Here is an 8,424-nt window from a genome sequence, read left to right on the forward strand (position 1 = left end):
GTTGCAAGACGAAGCTAACAGCAACCAACGCCTCCATCACACTTACAGCGTCATTGCGTTTTGGTACACCAGAAGTACATTCATTTCTAACGGAACGCTGCTTTTGCCTTGCATTGAAGAGGCAGTTGCAGTGCGTTCTGTGTGGTGCATACGGTGGATTTATCGAACATACGCATCAAATTGTATGCGAAGAAGAAGGCTTGACAGAAATGATAGCAGAAGGTGAAATACTCACTAACAGGGATGTAAACCAATTTGTGCACAACATATGAGAGAAATAGGTTTTTTGTGCATATGGAACATTTCTGTGATCATTTATTTCAGCTCATGAAACATGGGACCAACACTTTACATCGTGCGCTTATATTTTTGTTCTGTTTGTAGCATTTTTGCACATTTATTTCCATATGCTTCCCTATTGGACCCACCGCTATGCCATTTCTCATCCTGGCTCTGCGTATAAAGAGACGCAATCTGACAAAGATGACATACCTTCTATTTACCATTTGTTATTAAATATGGTTAAAGCACTCATTTGCCAAGATAATCCATCCACCTGACAGGTGTGGCATATCAAGAAGTTGATTCAACAGCAAAATAATTACACAGGTGTACTTTGTGCTGGGGACAAGGCCACTCCAAAATTTGCAGTTGTCACACAACACAATGCCACAGATGTCTCAAGTTGAGGGAGCGTGCAATTGGCATGCTCACTGAAGGAATATCCACCACAGCTGTTGCCAGAGAATTTAAATGTTAAATTCTCTACCATAAGCCGCTTCCAACTTCATTTTAGAGAATGTGTCAGGACGTCCAACTGGTCTCGCAACCGCAGACCGCGTGTAACCACGCCAGCCCTGGACCTCCACATTCGGCTTCTTCACCTGCGGGATCGTCTGAGACCAGCCACCCAGACAGCTGATGAAACTGTGGGTTTGCACAAACAAATCATTTCTGCACAAACTGTCAGAAATCATCTCAGGGAAGCTCATCTGGGTGCTTGTCATCCTCACCAGTGTCTTAACCTGACTGCAGTTCAGCATTGTAATCGACTTCAGTGGGAAAATGCTCACCTTCAATGGCTACTGGGGCAGAAAGCCTAGTGGTTAGAGCGTTGGGCCAGTAACCGAAAGGTCCATACATCCATACATCGGGACCCAATGAATTTATTTCAATTTACTGATTTCCTTATATGAATATAACAGAGTAAAATTGTTGAAATTGTTGCATGTTGCGTTTACATTTTGTTCTTTCTATACAGTGTCATTACTCCTTTCTATACAGAAATAAATAAAATACTTCACCAGAAAGCATGACTTAGCCGCAAAGGAATCGAGGATCATTAGCTTCTTTAAACAAATAGCTGTGGATTGTTTCAAATCACAAGCTTATAGGCCAATGCCTTTTTTGGAAGCCCGCAATTTGGGCACATTCATTTCTGTCAATGCATATATTCATTACAGTCATTTACCATTCTCGTTCTCAGAGTGGAAACGTTGTTTGCAGAGTTCCCAACCTGCTACACTTGGTTTTGGCTTATTTCATAACAATAATTTACTAGATGTGTCCATTTTTTCATTGTCTTTTGTTCGGAGTGCACCATGTGAGCAATGAGCATGTGTCTGGTTTCTCTGTCCTGATGACGTTGAGGGAGCGTTGTGTAAAGTACTTAAGCAAAAATACTTTGAAGAACTACTTAAGTACGTTTTTTGAGTATCTGTACTTTACAATTTATATATATGACAACTTTTACTTTATCACATTTCTAAAGAAAATGAATGTACTTTTTACTCCATACATTTTCCCTGACACCCAAAAGTACTAGTTACATTTTCAATGCCTTGCAGCACAGGAAAATGGTCCAATTCACACACTTATCAAGAGAACATCCCTGGTCATGCCTGCCGCCTCTAATCTGGTTGACTCACTAAACACAAATGCTTTATTTGTAAATTATGTCTGAGTGTTGGAGTGTGCCGCTGGCTATCCATAAATAAATAAAAACAAGAGAATGGTGTTGTCTGGTTGGCTTAATATAAGGAATAAGAAACAATCTATACTCTTATTTGTACTTTTGATACTTAAGTATATTTTAGCAATTACATTTACTTTTGATAATTAAGTATGTTTAAAAGCAAATACTTTTACTCAAGTAGGATTTTACTGGGCGACTTTCACGTTTACTTGAGTAAAAGCGAAGATACCTTAATAGAAAATGACTCAAGTATGACAATTGAGTAGTTTTTCGACCACTGCACAGAAACGTAGGAGAGGTTGTTTTTTTTTTTACTCTTGGAGCACAGATCCCTTTAGCGGGATAATTTTCGTCAACATCAGGTGAATTGCATAGCGCCAAATTAAAATTACTAAAAATATTAAATTTTCATGAAATCACAAGTGCAATATACCAAAACACAACTTGTTGTTAATCCACCTGGCGTGTCAGATTTCAAAAAGGCTTTACGGTGACAGCAGGACAGCTCTCAGCAGACAAAGCATCACAAACAGCTAGCAGGCAAAGTAGATTGCTTTTCTGACTTTCGTGACCAATCAAATTAATCGCTTAACTTTGATGATCTTCGTATATTTGCACTCACGAGACTCCCAGTTACACAATAAATGTTTGTTTTGTTCGAAAAAGATTCTCTTTATATCCAAAAACCTCCATTTGGTTGGCTCGTTTTGTTCAGAAATCCACAGGCTCATACGGTCACGACGGGCAGACGAAAATTCCAAATAGTATCCGTAAAGTTCGTAGAAACATGTCAAACATTTTTTTTATTATCAATCCTCAGGTTGTTTATACAATAAATAATCGATAATATTTCAACCGGACGGTAGCATTTTCAATAGAAGAGAGAAAAAGGTCTCGCTCCAGGCGCGCGCGCATGCATAAATCTGAGGACATCTGGCTATCCACTGACACGATGTGATCATTCTTGCTCATTTTTCAGAATAAAAGCCTGAAACTATGTCTAAAGACTGTTCACACCTTGTGGAAGCCATAGGGAAAGGAATCTGGTTGATATAGCTTTAAATGGAGGATTGCAATGGAAGAGTAGTTTCAGAAAAACAGCACTTCCTGGATGGATTTTCCTCAGGTTTTCTCCTGCAATATCAGTTCTGTTATACTCAGAGACAATTTTTTGACAGTTTTGGAAACTTTAGATTGTTTTCTATCCTAATCTGCCAATTATATGCATATTCTAGCTTCTGGGCCCGAGAAATAGGCAGTTTACTTTGGGCACGTTTTTCATCCAAACATCAAAATACTGCCCCCTATCTTAAAGAGGTTTTAACATCCATTGCAAATGATAATATATTAAGCAGAACTGTAGAAATTGTAGGATAAATTGTAGCCTAAGCTTAATCAAACTCGAAACTCACTGCGCCGCCTATGAAGTCTTTATAAAATAATTGCCTCCACGTTTCCATGGTCGGATTTTCCCTATAGGCTACTTTGAATAAAGGTAAAACATGCCTCATAAATAAAACATTCAGGTTTCAAACAATTAAGTATGTTTTCAAAATGCATACTGCCCCCAGCTCTCATTGTAAAGTGGTGGGTGATGCGCTGTTAGCTTGTTGCCTGCACTGAAATGGTAAATAGGAGGCAATAACAATACTAGGTATTTTTAATCATACACCAAAACGTTATTTTTTTTATCATGCGATTGCATTTAGAATTGTTGCGCAATGAATGAGGTTATAAAAGCGCACGTTTTACTCCAGCAGCAACCAGTTTAGGAGCTGCAGGAGAAATCGTGCTCAAAACAGGCTCTGTATGCTGTGCGCTGATAGTTGTGTTGGATAAAAATACACACAGCGCAATTTAATTCCACTACATTATGCAAATTAACCTATAGACCAATAAGAATGATGGTCAAATGTATTTCAATGCACTTGTATTTCCAGCAATAAATATAAAAAGCATTATTTTCCTAAATGATTTTTTGGGGAAGTTAACAGTAAGTTTTTTCAGCTTTTCTAACCCGGGTGTGTGTGATGGTGGGAGTGCTGTGTAAATGTGTGCAGATGCTGAGAAGTTTGTGTCTTGTGTTAAGCAATGTGTGCGTTGTGTGGCGTGTGTGTGTGCGCATGCAGGTGGCAAGGGCACAAGGTTGGAGGTATTATTTGTCTCTCTAGGCTTAATCAGTTGGGCTACTAAAAATACAACATACCTGTGATATATATAGCCAAAATGTTACTAATTGGTAAATAGTAACTCTGCTTTTTTGTTCACGAAAAGGCAATAACACTTCCGCCACCATGAACATCAACACAGGGGCCCCTCAAGGTGTGTGCTTAGTCCCCCCCTGTACTCCCTGTTCCACGACTGTGTGGCCACGAACGACTCCAACACCATCATCATGTTTGCGGATGACACGACGATGGTAGGACTGATCACCGACAACAATGAGACAGCTTATAAGAAGGAGGTCAGTGACCTGGCAGTGTGGTGCCAGGACAACAACCTTTCCCTCAATGTCAGCAAGACAAAGGAGCTGATCGTGGACTACAGGAAACGGAGAAACGAGCACGCCCCCATCCACATCGATGGGGCTGTACTGGAGCGAGTCAAGACCTTCAAGTTCCTCAGTGACCACATCACTAAGGAATAAACATGGTCTACACACAGCCACACAATTGTGATGAGTGCACGACAGCACTTCTTCCCCCTCAGGAGGCTAAAAAAAGATTTCGCATGGGGCCCTCAGATCCTCAAATAGTTCTACAGCTGCACCATTGAGTGCATTTTGACTGGCTGCGTCATTGCTTGGTACAGCAACTGTAAGACACCCAATTACAAGGTGCTACAGAGGGTGGTGAATACAGCCCAGCTCATCACTGGAGCTGAGCTCCCTGCCATCCAGAACCTTTATACAAGTCAGTGTCTGGGGAAGGCCTCAAAGACTCCAGCCACCCAAGCCATAGATTGTTCTCTTTGCTACCGAACAGCAAGCGGTACCAGTGCACCAAGTCTGGTACCAACAGGAACCCTAAACAGCTTCTACCCCCAAGCCACAAGCCACAAGACTGCTAAATAGCTAATACAATGGCTACCTGGACTACCTGCATTGACCCTTTTTAACTAACTCTTTTGCACTGACTATGCACACCCTGGACTCTACCCACACCCACTCTGCTGCTACTGCTTCACATATGCTGCTGCTGCAACTCAGTCTTCTCTATCTTGTTAGCTAGTCACTTTACCCCTACCTATATGTACATATCTACCTCAGTTACCTCGTACCCCTGCACATCGACTCGGTACTGGTACTCCCTGTATATAGGACATGTTGTTATTTTTACTCATTATTCACTGTGTATTTATTCCTTGTGTCACTATTTATATTTTATCTTTAACTCTGCATTATTGGAAAAGGCCCGAAAGAAAGTATTTCCCTGTTGGTCTACACCTGTGGTTAGGAAGCGTGTAAGAAATATAATTTTATTTGGAATTTAAGATTCCAGACAGATGATTTGGTTTCTTATTGACATGGGAATCATTGACCTGTCCGCTAACTTTTCTGCCTTTTCTGATCACTTGAAAAGAGAATATCTCATAGTAAGTCCTAGCTCTTGATCGTGACTCAATTCCATTACATTACACTTAAGTCATTGGAGGAAAGCCTCTTTGTATGGGGGAGTTTTATAAAGTGCCCCTCCTGATTTTTTAGGCACAATGACCTTATCTTTCATATCAGCGAGAAATAAACCGAAACGTTGAATTGATACACAATTTTATAGGGTTAAGGTTAGCGTTCCCACACTGCCATCTCCATGTCACATCGCGTGTTAATTAGTGCTAATTAGCTATTTGAAATGCTCTGAACACCCGTGTGTAACGGAAGGCCGCCAGAAACGTGTGGTCGCTGAAAAATACTGTTGGCTGCAATTGGGATAAAGCCTGGTTAAAACAGTGTACAAAGTATGTCTTTTTCATTTGTGAAATTATTTTGATGTGATACGAAAGGCATCGCAAGTGAGAATCGATTCACCTTTTGATGGAGTATTTGGCTGTCAGAGTGTCTCCGAAAGGGACTAAGACCACCTTATCTTGACCTAAATAAGTAATATCCTCGTGAAAAAAGTGTTCTGTGTTCCTGAAAAGCTGCTCCATAACACGGGATACAATACGAGAACAAAAGTTTAATTTCCAAACTTACCACGCTACCAACGCAATGTCCCCTCAGAATCCTTAGTTGCGGTCGAAGATAACAGATAACAGGTCGTTCACACACTACCGACATCTTTACTTTGGTGAGAAGTCGCTTTTCACTATTTGGCGAGTAACAACAGTATATTGAAGCCATCACTAAAACACAATTCTGGAAATGTCATGTTGAAGAACTTAGAAAAACTATAACGCCATGTAATTTACCAGAGCAATTATGCATCATGCACATAATGTTACTAGTATGAAACTACGGTACCCAGAGTGCCTTTCTAGATAGGTTTTTGTTGTTCACCGTGTAGACTGTTTGCAGGAAAGTTGTTGACGTATTGCAATGTACATTTGAGACATATCTAGTAACAACGACTAGCTAGCAAAGTAAAACAGTAACTTACTGTTTTAGCTTGCACCGAGAGCCTTGGCATACTCAATGTGAAGACTATGATACGTAGCTAGATAAATAACCAGTTAAATAAATACTTACATGAAACGTCGACAATGTATGAATTGAATAGATAAATGTAGCCTAATGTTGGATTTACAAGACAATGAACGCCATCTTTTGTTTAAACTACGAGAAAAACATCGTATAGACTGATTGGTCAAGAGAGACAGTTTTGATGAAACAACAGGCCCATTGGTTACTTTCGTTCAAACCGCCAATTTTCGCCACTAGATGTCACGCCTTTCACACTTATGTTGCGCTCCTTTGTCACAGTTTAGTTGAGAACTTGGAACGCGAACAAATCTTCAGAGGATAGGTTAGGTGTAGAATAACAATACAGCTGATATTGATACACAATTACTAATTTAATGGTTTAACATATGACACTGAAAATGCCACAATAGGTCTACTGCCCTCCCTTCCCCTTCAGGGGGTGTTTTGAATATACCGCCGTTAGACCATGACTAGTTAAATTAATGTTGGAAAATCTAAGAACAACAAGTGTTATCTGACATATTACATAATGTAACTATACCACATTAGATTACCAAAGAGAATAAATGACTTGAGAAAGAAATTCTTATGTAATAGGGTCATTCATTTTTGGGGGTTCTCACTAAGGTCCTTGTCTGTAGCAATGGGGACTTGTCACTGTGTGTCTCCAGTTTCACTTGTCTTTGTCAGCAGCAATGTCCTCTGTGTGCCCGTCTCAGGCGCCATATTAGAGTTCTGCCAATGGCCCATCCTTAAGTGCCCTTAGTGACCATACAAACCATTGGAGTTGAAAAGTAGTGACGTGCATGCCATTAAATGCAGGACGCTGAAACTCCATTTGACTGACAATCTTGAGGGTTACTGGCTACTTTTAGCTTATATTAGCTTGTGCCATACTATACTATTTTATTCTCAACATGATACCATGTCATCATGATTATCACTAATAGGGTAATAACATCAGTCCTATCATGACTATGTTTTGAAAGTGGACCTCCCACACAAGTGAGGTGTCCTGTGAGGTCAGGTTTCCCTGGTTGTTGTTGTGCCTGGCTTAAAGGGGAATAGCCAGACAGGTTGGACAAGGTGCTGTCTCCCCGAACACCCCACGCCTCCAACCCAGCCTGTCTTTGTGTGGATGTTCTTTTCCCCAGAGCCCCCCTCTACAATGGCCCCCATTTTGCCTTACACAGGAGACTCTGTCTCGGCCGGAGAAGGGCCTGTGTCCAATTGGGACACAGTGATATCAGTAATAGAAAGATGCTACTCCAGCTGGCATGGATGGAGAGAAGGGAGGGGTGGATGGAGGGCTAAAGAGATGAGAATCAAATCCCTGCTCTCTCCCAGTGAAAGGGCTATTAGAGCAGTTGATGACAGATGCCAGTTCCCTCCCAGACAGACCAAAGAGCTGCTGGTCTTTTCTCATGACTTCACCACACAGGACACTATACTAGGCTAAGATAGAGCTAACTAAAGTTATTCTAGAAACCATTGATACTGAATTTCATTGTGATAAAGTTGGCCAATGCTTCTCATGTTAGAATATATTGATAATATTTTTCTACCTTGGTTGCAAGGCCCCTGGATTCAGGGCTATGTTTACCACGTAGTAATGTTGGCTTTATAAAGGTTAGGCCTAATTGTGATGCAATTGTACATATGATAATAATCCATCTTGCCTTCTGGCATCAAACACTGTTCACAAGGTGGTGGATTTGCAGTGGAAGAATGTTCTATGAATGTATTTAAAAGCGGCGGTAGGCTGATTGAATAGCTAGAGACCTCCGAGCTAAAAGTCTCTATCACT

At 40.7% G+C, this 8,424-nt stretch overlaps 1 protein-coding gene across 7 annotated transcripts in view; it reads right to left on the reverse strand.

The window, feature by feature from the left end:
- The window catches only part of LOC109865523 (mediator of RNA polymerase II transcription subunit 24-like), a 38,235-nt gene extending 31,413 nt beyond the window's left edge, over positions 1 to 6,822 (reverse strand). For 6 of the 7 annotated variants that reach the window (XR_004204456.1, XR_002251576.2, XM_020453770.2 and 3 more), the window contains exon 1: positions 6,663 to 6,822. The gene's annotated coding sequence lies outside the window, so the exon portion shown is untranslated. Of the gene's footprint in view, positions 1 to 6,170; positions 6,531 to 6,662 lie in introns of those variants that run through there. The other variant, XM_031799312.1, reaches the window with a different exon arrangement.
- Positions 6,823 to 8,424: the final 1,602 nt, after the last annotated feature.

The sequence above is a fragment of the Oncorhynchus kisutch genome, linkage group LG20, assembly GCF_002021735.2.
Source record: "Oncorhynchus kisutch isolate 150728-3 linkage group LG20, Okis_V2, whole genome shotgun sequence".
NCBI classification, from domain to species: Eukaryota; Metazoa; Chordata; class Actinopteri; order Salmoniformes; family Salmonidae; genus Oncorhynchus; species Oncorhynchus kisutch.